General features: G+C 42.5%; 1 protein-coding gene across 1 annotated transcript in view; it reads left to right on the top strand.

Moving 5' to 3' along the window:
• The window catches only part of EXTL3 (exostosin like glycosyltransferase 3), a 107,073-nt gene that overhangs the window by 27,332 nt on the left and 66,239 nt on the right, over positions 1-13,502 (top strand). The gene's annotated exons all lie outside the window — the stretch shown is intronic.

The raw sequence follows: 13,502 nt of genomic DNA, 5'->3' as shown, positions 1-13,502 counted from the left end.
AAGCCATAAGGCGGGAGGAGTCCCCTCTTATCCAGCCTTCTCGCTCTGTTCAGGTCTTCCACTGGCTGCACGAGGCCCACCCACAGGAGGGAGACCACCTGCTTGATTCTGTGTCCTGATTCAAATGTTGATCCCATTCCACGACACCCTCACGGACACACCCAGAATAAGTAACATCTGATCAAATGTTTGGGTACCCCCGAGCCCATCAAGTTGACACATAAAGTTAACCGTCATAAAGTGCCCCCTTCTTTAAATTATTTTGGTATTTGGATAGTCCCTTCAGCTTTCAGAAACATAAAGGAGGAGAGGACAGACTGAGAGCAAATTCTTTGTCCTTTTGCTGATGCACCCCAGCTCCTGTTGAATGTATGGTTGTCCCCCCTGTCTGCGGTTTTACTTTCTGCAGTTCCAGTTGCCTGGTCAGCCACAGTCTGGAAATGTTAAATGGAAGATTCCAGAAATAAACAACCCATAAGTTTTACACTGCATGCCATAATGGATAGAGAGATAAAATCTACGCTGCCCCACTCCGTGCAGCCCAGGACGTTAATCACGCCTTGTCCTGCGAATGCATAGTGCATATGCTGCCACCGTCAGTCACTTAGTGGCTGTCTTGATGACCATCTCACATCGAGAACAGAAGAAGAAAGTTGGTACGGGACAATAAGATATTTTGAGAGAGAGAGAGACCGTATTTACATAACTTTTATTATATTGTTATAACTGTTCTAACAATGATATATAATTGATATATTGTTATAATTGCTTTACTTTTGGTTGCTATTGATAATCTCTTACTGTGCCTAATTTTTAAGTGAAACCTTATCATGGGTATTTTTATAGGAACATAAAACATGTTCCTGTGTTTTATAGGGAAAAACATAGCATATGTAGGGTTTGGTACTATCCGAGGTTTCAGGCATCCTCTGGGGATCCTGGAATGTGTCTGCATGAATAAAGGAGAACCACTGCACTTGTAAATGTTGGTGGACCCTTTACGCAGACTCACCTCATGTTAACCCATCAGTTCACTGAATTAGGATAAAAGTAGTATTTACAAAAATCCTTCTTTTCACTGGCACATTCTGTGAGGAGAAGGGAACCCCAGAAGAGTGGGAGTTGTGGGTGTGATTTCTTTGCACTATGTATTCTGCTTTTGTTGCAGTGATTTTTCAGAAAGAAATAGAATTTAAAGTGCTGGAATGTGTATTCCTCCTGGTTTTCCAGCATTTAGCCTTTCCATAGGCAGCTGATGCTGTCCTGCCATAAGGAGTGTGGACGAGGTGGAGGTGTTGATGCGTGTGCTTGCAGGGATTATTTGCTTTCCTTACAATATGGTTTTCTTTCTTTGGTGGCTGGCTGGTACCGGGATCCAGACCCATCGTCTTTGGGGTTATAAGCTGCACTCTAATCAACTGAGCTAACCAGCCAGCCCCAATATGGTTTTCTTAAGGCAGATGAGATTAGCCTCTCTTGGTGGTAAAGATTGTCAGGCATAGCAATTATACTCTTTAATTTACTGGTTCTCAAAGTGTGGTTCCTTGATCAGCATCAGCATCACCTAGGAATTTGTTAGAGCTAGAAAATCTCTGGTCTCTCCCCAAACATACTAAATCAGAAACTTTAGGGGAGAGGCCCAGAAATCTGTCCTATCACAAGCCTCTAGGGGATTCTGAGGCATGCCCAAGTTTGAGAACCACTGATGTCACATATTTGCAGTTAAGCTGCTTGATGGCAATACATATATCTTGAAATTGATCTAAACGCTAGAAAAGTAACCATGATCCCAGAGAACTTCACAACTGTGCAGACAGCATTCTTCCTTTCAGCAGATGTTTTCATCACTGTGTCGTGAATACAGTTCTTGCTCAGTTTAGTCATGCATCCTTGCGATGGTTAATTTCATGTGTCAACTTGACTAGCCAGGGGATGCCCAGATTAAACATTATTTCTAGGTGTGTCTGTGAGGGTGTTTCTGGATGATATTAGCATTCGAACTGGTCGACCTGATAAAGTAGATTTCCTCCTCTAATGTGGATAGGCATCGTCCAATCCATCGAGGGCCTGAACAGAACAAAAGTCAGAGGAAGGAGGAATTCACCCCTTTTGTGTCCCACCTGCCTCCTTGAGCTGGGACATCTCATTTTCTCTCACCCTCAGACTGGGATTTACACCATGGGCTTCCCCAATTCTCTGGCCTTTGGATGCAGAGTAAATCACATCAGCAGCTTTCATGGGTCTCTGGTTTGCAGACAGCAGATCACGGGACTTAGCCTCCATAATTGTGTGAGCCAATTCCTTATAATAAATCTCTTTGTCTCTCTCCATATACAATTTTCTTACTGTGTGATGGTGTTTGTGGTGAGATTAGCTTTTCCTATGTATCTGTGAATAGATAGATAGATCAATTAATTGATTGTTGGCTCTACTTTTCGTTTTGTTTCTCTGGACAACCCTAATATAGATTTTGGTACTGAGAGTGGTTCTAGAGGAACAAAATTTTATTTAAAAAAAAATTTTTTTTTAATAGATGACCAGTAAGGGGATCTTAACCCTTGACTTGGTGTTGCCAGCACCATGCTCACCCATCTCTATATGGGATCCGAACCCATGGCCTTGGTGTTAGAGGAACAGAATTTTAAGAACGAGTTTTCTGAATTGGTTCTGAGGTTTCTTTCTTTAACCATAACATGAGCTATTTATAGAGATATGGAAAATACTGTGTTGGATACTTCTAATCCACTTCTCTTAGAAACAAAGAGCTAAGTGACTCTGTATATGATATGTTCAAATGTTTTGGCAAATGAATGAATATAATGATGTTGGCTAGTTGCTCCTAATGTTGTGCTGGACAAAGCAGTGAAAGAAAAGGATGACCTCTGGGATTCACATTCCCAGCTCAAGTGCCACAACAACCGAAGAGCGTCTAGGAGTGCTCTCCAGGGGAGCCTTATCTGCTGTACCACAGGACTGGAATTGCTGAAAATCAAACGCAGAACCTCATCCTGCAACTGGCTGGATTACAATGCATGTCGAACTCCCAGCCTGATGGGGACATGTGGAAAGACCCTGGTGAGGATAGGGGCATTGTGCTCCCAAATTCTGGTGTCTTTTTTACCAGTGGAAGAGGTCTCCCCACCTCTAGGGGACTGGCCTCCCAGCCAGTGGAAGTGGCATCCTTACCCTGGTGGAGTAGCCTTTCTGCCTCTGAAGGGTTAACCATGCATTGGTGGAAGAAACCTACTGGCCTCCCCTGAGGCAGTTGCCAGTGCAAGACAATGCTGAGTCTCCTCAGGACCCACCTTCTAGAACCTGTAAGTAGACTCAAGTCCCAGCAGGCCCCCAAAGGTGAGGTACAAAGTGTGGCCTATAAAGAGGTGCACTACACTCCAAAAGAACTTACCGAGTTTTCTAATTTATATGGACAGAAATTTGGGAGACATGTGGGATAATGTTGGAAGGAATATAAAGTTGGATCGAGCCAAATTTTTTCACGTGAGTTCACTAAGCAGTGATGCTGCACTTACTGTCACAGCTTGGGAGTTAGAAGGGGCTCTGTTTGGTTGGTTAGCTAGCTGAAACATAGCCCAAAGGGTTGCCCAGCAGGAGTGAGCCGGGAGTGCTTGTGTGCCTGGGTTTGATGGAGAGGAAGGATTCAAAGGCTCTAGATTGGAACGCTAGACTGAGTCCGTCATTTGAGAACTGCTCACCCACACGGGGGGGGGGGTGGTCCAGAAGATACACCATCCACCAGTACTGTGAGAATAAATATGGGAGGGGAGTCCAGTGTCCTTGGAGAGCTCTGTGATTGCTCTTGTTCGTAGGCCGGACTTCATGGTAGGAGCTGCAGTCAGTAAACGGGGACGCCTGAATGTGATAGAGTGACTTGATCCAGGGGTGGCAGGGCCAAGCTGGTGGCAGTGCTACTATATGACCCAGATTGTTAATATTGATGCAGAGTGGGTTTAGTGGATACTGAGTTCATTTTAGACATACTGAGTTTAGGAAACTGCAACATTTTGGTAGAAAGGTCCAGAAAGCAACTGGACATTCTAGGGGCTCAGAAAAGTGGCCAGAGATGGAGATGTAAACTTGAGAATCACTGGTATAGACCCGTGTTAAAACAGACAAATAACCAAATCAGGCTTCAGGTGGCTGAGATCATTTAGAAAAAGGATATAGTGAGAGGAACGCTGAGGCCCAGGCCAGAGCCCTGGAGAATGCAGACGTGGAAGAAGAGACAGAAGAAGACAATCTGAGGGAGCTGGCCATTTAGCTCAGGTAGTTAGAGTGCGTGTTATAACACCAAAGTCAGGGGTTTGGATCCCTGGACTGGCCAGCCGCCAGAAAAACAGAAAAAGAGGAAGACAATCCAAAGTGGGGAGAGAGCCGAAGCATGAAGAACAGGCAGCATGTGTCAGATGCCAGTGCGCCTGAGAATTGCCTGCATAGCGTGTAGAAACCCAGATTCCTGCACCCACACCCACAGAGTTGGGACTGGGTAGGTCTGGGTGGGGGTCTGCACCTCCAGTAGATCCTGTGTCGTTCTGTGCGTTGGGTAGTGTTGGAATAGGATCTCAGCTTAGCCATGGAGAGGAGGAGATAGAATATGGTCTTTGGGGGTAGTTGGAGGTTTCTAGGGGTGTAAGAAACTTGCACATGTTTATAGGCTGAGGTGTAGGAGGCGATAGATGCAGGGGGAAGTTGAGCATCCTGGAGAGAAGAGAGAGAAGGAATGAAGGAAATTCATGGAAGAGATAAGAGGGCAAAAATAAGATGGAGGCACCAGAGACGGTCACAGTGAAAATATCAAAAGGTCATGGTGTCCACTGTAACAACCAATGCCCTGTTGGGTGAGGTGATTTCCTGTTGCTTCCCCTTCTTTTATTATTTTTTAAAAATTTCCTACCTCCTTGGAGCTGCTTTTACTTTTACCATTTTGACTGTCCCACAATGCCCAGGAGCCCTTGTCTCTCTGCTAGTCTTCAAGTGCTGTGACTTCTATGTATAGATACATAAAGAGATACCTTGCTGCAGACGAATGAGCAGTGATGAATAGATTTGCAGCAACACAAGGCATTTCAAGGATAAAGGAAAATTTCAAAAAGCGTTTGATCATTATTGCTAAAATTGTGTTTCTACCACTTTCTTGCTGGAATTGCAGCCAAGCTGCTTGACAGCTCCCCTGGGATATCACTCCCCGGCCATGCTGTCACAGTGACGCACAAAGACACAGCTCTCTCTCCCCTCTGCTAACAAAATCCTGCTTTCTTGTAGCCTCAGAGCCCTCAGACAAACTAGAAAAGCTTCAAAAATCACTTTGTATGGTTATAAAAAAAAACAGCCCTGATAATAGCTGTGAGCTGCCATATGCTTGCGTGCCACACGCTCTGAGTTCGAGATCACAAAACGTATTTGAGAGCTTGTAATAGAACAAGCACCAGGAGAGGCGCCGGGCTCCAAAGATCAGTAGGACGCTGTTGGGGTTCTGAGGGGCCCTTCGTTACCCTCTCTCAGCTCTGAGTCCTGAACCAGATGGCACAGTCAGAGGAGTCAGACTGGGATTAAAATACCAGCTTTATTCCTGCTAAAGCTGGTCTGCAGAAGTGGCTTGGACCCGAGGTCAACATAAGCTTCTCATTTCTTTCTCCATGAGTTGAACTTTTCCCATAGACATTGGCAAAGTCACTGGAAACTGCTGTACCTGCTACTGCGTGGAGGAAAGAAGGGAGCCTAGGCAGTGAGTGCGCAGTGACCCCATACCTAGTCTCACTAATCATATGAATAATTTTTTTCTTCTGTGAAGAAGATTTAGTAAGCAGAGTGAGCAGAGAGAAGGATCGAAGCTGTCTCTTCAGTACTGTGGAGAAGAAGTTTCCTAAATTCTCGATCGCAGCAGGCACAGGCAGAAGGGAAGAGTGATTTCTCCAACATTCCCCAACCGTTTGATTCCTTAACCTGTGGGCTTTATAATCAAACTCTGGCTAACCACGGATGGGGCTGACCTCCTCTGGTATGTGTATTGGAAGTGATAGTGCCCAGGGGTCGGATCCAAGGCATCCAGGGCAGTTCGGCTCCAACTTTCATGAGAACTCTCCCTCACACCAGCTGCAGCCTGTTGTGTATCTGCCTGGCACCAGCGGTGGACTTTCCAGCTTTGCCTGCAGAAGATTCCCTAAAGAGGCAGAACCGTACCTCTACTAAATTAATGCCAGCACCATGCTATGCTCCAAACCAAAGTTTCGTTTTCTGTTCTCGTTCCCATCTCGAGTGTCCAGCCGTATTTTACTGTGAGCCCACATTGTAGCATAACAGTATTCCAGGAACATACTGCGCCAGCAACATGAAATTGCCCTGAATTAGAATACTCCTAACTCCAAAAGGCAATTTATGTTCTTGCCTCAAGAAGCTCTCAATCTAATAAAATGAGACAAATGTTTAAACCAATAATTAGAACTCAATCTGGGCATTTTATAGTAAAAATAAAAACATTTATAGCAGCTTAGAGAAGGCAGCATTAATACTTCCATTATATGAAAAGCAAGCTAGAGTTCGATACCTGTATTTCTCCTTCTTTTTGTCTTGGATTAAGGGTACACAGTCAGAATACTGCGTCCAAAAGTTGTTTGGATTAGTTGTCCTCTCCTTTTTCCTTACTTATTTAAAATGCAGTTAGATTCATTTCTTCTGTTTATATTCCATTTTAAAGGTTTCCTCCCCCCTTGTCGATTTGTTTTCAGTTTTTTTCATTATTTAAAATATTAACACGATTTCAGAAGTCAGAACTACTTAAAAAAGCATACCCAGAGAAGTGTTACCTCCCCCTAACTTTATTAAGGTATAATTGACAAATTAAAATTACATATTATATATGTTTACAGTGTACATTGTGGTTTTGAGATATATACACTTTATATTTTGCCACATCCACGTTTGTTTTATTATTCTCTCTCTCCCTCTTCCTTTGTGTATGTGTGTATCGATAAAATAGGTTGTTGTTTTTTTTTTAATTGGAATAGGTGTCACTGTTTAAGTGACAGCTTTTGGAGTAGGTCTTGAGGGATAAAAATGCTTGCTAGTTGGACAGAACTTGGGTGTGGGGAAAGAAATTACAGCTGGTGGGATCAGCTTGTACAGACTGAGCCAGTGTGTACTGTAGCTGTTGAACAGCTCACGTTTTGGATCACTGGGCTGGGGGAGAGGGGACAAGAAAGGCAGTTGGAACTTATCACTTATCATGTTAAAGAACTGGGACTTTGTTCCACAGGAAAAAAGAAAATGTTGATGAGTTTTAAGGTAGGAGGTAATGTGGTACCAGATTTATTTTCTAGAAAAAATAACTCCAGGGCAATTTGGAGGAGAAAGGGCAGGACAGACTAGGTGGAAATGCATTACACCATGTGGTGATGAATACCCAAGGAAGGGGACACAGGGCAATGTTTGCTGAATGCAGACTGTGTGTTGACCATTTGGCATAAGATAGCTCATTTAATTATCACAAAAACCTGAGGTAGGAGAGATTAAGCACCTTGACCAAGAACAGTCATAGTAAGTTTATGGCACAGTTAATATTTGAACCTAAGCCCATACAACCCTTAAGCCCACTCTGAAATACAGTGGAGTCATGCAGGAGGGTGTCAGAACTGAGGGAGAGCCATAGGATTCTGGAGGTGGCATTGTCAAGCTCTGATAGCCAGTGCGCATGGTGGGTGAAGGGGACAGGAAGGACACCAGCTGCTGTTTGCAGCTTGGACTACTGGCTGGATTGTGACATTGTTAACAAAGAAAATAATTACTAGAGAAGGGAAAGAATTGGGGAAGGCAGAGAAAATAATGATTTTGTTTATGGTCTCTACAGATTTGATTTGGATGACTGGATTTGTGAAAACAGTACAAGACATCTAGTGAGCACTTTGGCTCAAGTGTGCAGAAGAAAGTTCTGGGCTAAACATAGAGATCTGGCTGCTGAAGCCTTGGATGGGTTCATCCTGTGAGTCTGAATGAGAACAGAAGATAGCTCAGGGTGGAATCCTGGGCACACTAATATTTAAAGGATGGGGGAGAATTAAGACTCAGTGAAAGAAAAGAGAAAGAACAGTGAAAGAGCAGTGTCGTGAAAAGCAAAGATAGGACCGTTTCAGGAAGGCTGGTGACTCTACCATGTTCTTCAGAATGGTTCCAAAAGGAGGCCTGAAAAGATTCACCAGGACTAGTGAATTAGGAAGTCACTGGTTATCTTAATTAGAGCAATTTTAGTAGATTGGCAGGAGCCAGCCTCCCAGGGATTAAAGAGTGAGTAGTGGTAGAGGAAGTGGACACAGAGGAGAAATTACTCTTTTAAGAATCTTGGTGAATGATGATGTGACAGCAGTTAACATTATTGAGGGCACACTGTACGCCCGGCACTGGGCTAACAATTCACATGCATTACCCAGGATTATACTTACAATGCTCCTATGAGGCAGGTCCTGTTATTATGCCCATTTTCTGATGAGGAAATCATAGCTGAGAGAGTATAGAGGGGCTCAGTAATATGCATGAAGTTCCACCACTAATAAATAGTGGAACAAGGATTCAAATCTAAATCTATTGGGGTTCAAAGCCCCTGTTGTAAGACAGTGGTAGTTTTGGCCGGAGCCCATTTATAAATGGCAGGGGGAGAACCCTGTAGTGAGGAGGATATTGAGTGTGTATGTAGTAGAGAGAATAATTGATTGAGCAAGGTCTGAAGGAAGCATATTTAGATTCCATTACAAAACGGAGCACCTAGTTTTGGGAAGGATTTAGGGACATCTGTCTGTCAAAGGCCAGAACAGACGAAAGAATCATCAGTGAATATGTTCCCAGATGTCAGCTAAGGTACCACTGTTTTTTGAAATTCAAGTAACATTGGCTTATGCCCCTGTGCATGCACGGGAGTTTCATCGAAGGGGTCTGTGAATTCCCAGGGGCTCATCTCCTGGTGGCTTCTTTGGCTCTGAGTATCCGTTTCCACTGAATTCTTAGTCTCATGTGTCCCTCACCTCCCGGGGCCATTCCCATGTCTTGGTTCCATGCTGACGCAGCTGTGGAACTCAGCACCCTGCCCCCACCGCCTTTTAAAAAAATTTCCCCCCAAAGTCACTCACATAAGACATTTATGCATGTGACAGATACTATTGAAGGCTTAAGGGATTTCATATCCTTAGCAACACAAATAACTTAGAGTCCAATAATAGATATCTCTATTTTAAACATTGTTCAGTTCCCCCGTCGCTGGGAACACTCTCCCCCAGCTCCAGCCTCCCACACTGTTGTCTGAGCCCTGTCTCTCCCTATCCAACTCCGTTTCCTCTCCTCCAGTTCCCTTATTCTTGGGCTTCTTAAAAAAACGTAGGTCTGTTTAGCTCTTTGTTTCATAGTTTTATTCTAAGCCAGGCTCTCTTCTTCTGTACTTCAAGTGTCAAATCAAGGTAGGCATTTTCCATCTCTAAGGGGAACTCTGGCTTCTGCTAAAATAATAATTTTTTCACCCCAGTACTTCTAGATAGGTTTAAAGGTGGAAGGAGGGCATTTAAAAGAGATCATGTCTGCTGTCTTCTGTTCTCTCACTGAAATATGAGATATGCTCCTCTGTTGAGGTAGGGATGCGTCTAGTAAAGATTTGGACAGCTGGGGTTAGGGATTTTGTCAACAGTAATTTACCAAATGTCTGAAATTTCATAAAATATCAAATTTACACAGAATGATTCTTCTAAAGCTAAGCCTACAAACTTACAGAATTGATTCCCGGCTGGAGATGGATTGTTCTGTTTACTGGGGACCCTGGTCAATATGGGTAAAGTAGAAAAAGCAACGGAGAAGTAAAAAGTCAGCATTAAGTAAATCAAAGCTAGAGTGATGGAGATCATAGTCATTGCTGATCTTCTCTCCATGTCAAGCAGCTTCTGCTCTGCACTGCTGGGGCTGTGAATATCTTAACAGTTGTAGGCTGGCCAGTTAGCTCAGCTGGCTAGAGCATGGTGCTAATAACACCAAGGTTAAGGATTCAGATGCCCATACTCGCCAGCCACCAAAAAAACCCCAGAAAAAATTGTGATAAATCACACAGCAGTAAAAGTGTGGGAAAATCAAACACTGAAGGTAAAAGAAGGCAAGAATTCAGTAAAGGAACATACACTCTAGAGATTATATTTGACCTGAATATTAGAATCTAGGGACTGATTTATTAACCAAAGAAATTTAAAATAAACATCTTGCAGTTGAAATAGGATAAAGGATCTGTATGAATTATCTATTGCTGCACAACAAAGTATCTCATACTTGGGGGTTTAAAATGCAGATATTTATGATCTCGCAGTTTCTGTAGGTTAGGAATTCAGGAGTGGTTTACTGGGGTGTTTCTGGCTCAGATGCTTCCGCTGCTGTTCTCTCAAGGCTTGACTGGCACTGGCAGATCTGCTCTGGAGTGAGTGACTCAAGAAAGAGAGAGTAACTGAGATGGAAGCTGAAATGCCTTGTATCACTGACTCTTAGAAGTGACGTACCTTCACTTCTGCTGTGTTCTATGGGCTGCACACACCAACCTTGGTTATAGCGTGGGTGGGGACCACACAAGGATGTGACTACCAAGGGCAGGGATCATTGGGGGTGGTTTCAGAGTCTGACTGACTACCACAGGAGACTTTCCCCAAAAACATTTGGTGGGGGGTTGCAAACCTTAAAATGCCATGGGGGGTGTAGTTAGGCAGACTGGTCGTTACTGGACTTTTAGATTTAATTGACCATAAAATAAAAAATAATTGGGGAGGGAGTATGAAAATGAGTATGTTTCAGTATTTTGTCAAGTAAGGAAGATGAAGAACAAGCTGCCATCTACCACCACTATCATTTCACAAAAGCACATTTGGACATAAAAAAGGGAAAAGGACATAATCTCAGAATAGGGGACAATCCTTTTAATTGAATAAATTTAACCTTATTAAAAACTCACTAAATTGTCTTAGCTTTTCTCATTTGACTGTAGACTGATGAAAACTTCATCCTTTCTCAGTCCACTGTCAGTCAGGAACCACTGAGCTGGACTATAGAATGCTCTAGAACATTTGGAGATGATTATGAGGATCATATAGAAACACATAATAGTCCGTTCAAAGTAAGTGGAAAAAGAGTTTGAAATGACTGATACATAGAGATAGCAATTTTATAAAATTGTGCTCATGAGTTGGAAGGAAGCCACAAAGCTGGCAAATATTTAATGCATCAGTTTTTGTGGGGATTTTTTTGCTGCTAATTTGTGTTTCTGCTAATATTTAGATGTTTATTATTTAAGGTAATTAAACATGAAACAAAAAAAGATAAATAGAGCATCACTGCAGCATAGTTAAATATACATAAAATACTCAAATGCATAATGGTACTTGAACTTGTAAAGTGTTTTCATATTTACTTAACACATGATGTAATTATGCATGTCTCTTTTTACATGGAGATCTGGCTGGCTAGTTCAGTTAGTTAGAGCGCTGCCTTGTAACAGCAAGGTGGAGAGTTTGGATCCCAGTACCAGCCAGCTGTCCCCCTCCTTCCCCAGAACCTCCTCTTTTTACATGAGAATGAAATACCTGACACTGTCCATTAGAAATGAACTTTGGATTGTTAGTTTTTTGCCCCCCAAATTGATGAGTTTGTACAAATGTGGTCACATTTTCAGCTGGTTCCATTTTTGACTTGTGGCATAGTGTTTGCAAGGCCAAAGGCTTGGGCTGGAGAAGGAATCAATGATTATCTTGTTCTGGGGTTGACTTAGATCCTAGTAGAATCATGCTCTCACCATTTAGATTGAGAATTAATTACGAGTAAAATTAAGGAAAATAGAGAAAAACTTTCTCTTCAGTAAAATCTTGTTGCAAACTGTCATGTTTTGATTTAAAACCTATACATTTTTGTTTTGAAAATGTGGTTGGTAGAAATTACTGCGATTTTTTTCTACATTTACTCCAAATGTTGTGAACACACACACACACACACACACACACACACACACACACTTTAAAAGTATTTAGTGTGATTACTTTTGGAAATTGCACCTTCAATTTTGATTTCAGAGCACAATTGGTTAACTAAGAAGTTAATTGATGTTCTTTAAGAAACTTTATGACATTTTGCCAATTTTCAATGGGAATGTCTTGTTTACAGGAGGTGTTTTTAAGTGTAAGTAGTGAGCAGTTGATTTTTTGAATCTATGTATAACTTTTTTGATGTAAGGGCAATTGTGGAGTCATAGAGCTGCATACAAATGTGACACTGGAACTCAGCCATCAATGCTTTGCCTAATTTTGCTTCTGTTCTCTGGTTATAGCTCTCATTATGCTAAGTTCTCCAAACTGCCAGACCGTGTTGTGACATGTCATGTTTAACTGAGTCCATTTTTGCTACTAACTGTCATAATTTAGGGTAAATGTTAGGTGCGTTTATGTTTGCCTTAGGGGACATTCGTATCCTTATATAGAACTTCCAGGAGCAACCTTAGAAAATTGATGGTATTTGCTATCTACTGTCACAGATAATTTGAATCTTAATTGGTCATTCCAGGTTAGCTATGTTTTGTAGATAACAGGTTTGAATTAGGCTAAGCTTTTTTTTTTTTTTTCGTGACCGGCACTCAGCCAGTGAGTGCACTGGTCATTCCTATATAGGATCCGAACCCGCGGCGGGAGCGTCGCCGCGCTCCCAGCGCAGCACACTACCGAGTGCGCCACAGGCTCGGCCCTAGGCTAAGCTTTTTGGAAGTGAAACTAGTACAAAATTTGTTTTTCCGCAGCCACAAGGCAAGGAAGTGAATATTATGGCATGAGGTAATGGGTTAACATACTTTTTTGACAACAAAACATTTTTTGTTTTGGAGCTGATGTTAACTCATTGTTCTTGATACAAATTATCTGTGAAGCACCCAAACTGCCCCACCTGTTGCTCGACAAAAGACAGCCCAAAGGTAATCAAAGCCAGGACTTTCACAGTGAGCCATTGAGCAGAGTAATGAATGCTACCCACCAAGGCTTAGACAATAACCTTTTGTCTTTTTGGCATTGATAGGCCAAAGAGAAGAGTAACCTTGGAACAGTAATCTAGAAATTATCATGCATTGTTCTAATTATAAGCCATAAAATTGCTCAATCATTTATATATAGAAAAGGTCTTGAATAGTGGCTGTCAGCACTTTCTTTTAAAATCAAAGCATTACAGACAGAACAAGTTCTTATCTGACTTAAACTCAGCAATAATGCCTGAATCATACCTTTTGAAGGCTGCGGGGTCACCAATGGCTTGGTTGTGATAGATCTAGAAGCCTTGCTGAGTGGCTTGAGGGTCTGGCAGCCATCACCATGGTAAGAGACCACTGGCGCCTTGCTCCCTATGATGTAAGTAACGTCTGTCATCAATGTCTCCTTCCATAAACTCTCCTTCTCTTGGGTATTAAACAGTGTGGGAAAAAGAAGTAATCTGTGGGGACCCCCTAAAAG

Source organism: Cynocephalus volans, chromosome 2, assembly GCF_027409185.1.
Source record: "Cynocephalus volans isolate mCynVol1 chromosome 2, mCynVol1.pri, whole genome shotgun sequence".
In the NCBI taxonomy this organism is placed as follows: domain Eukaryota; kingdom Metazoa; phylum Chordata; class Mammalia; order Dermoptera; family Cynocephalidae; genus Cynocephalus; species Cynocephalus volans.
Note: the sequence above shows the minus strand (reverse complement) of the source record. Positions and strands in the feature narration are given on the sequence as shown.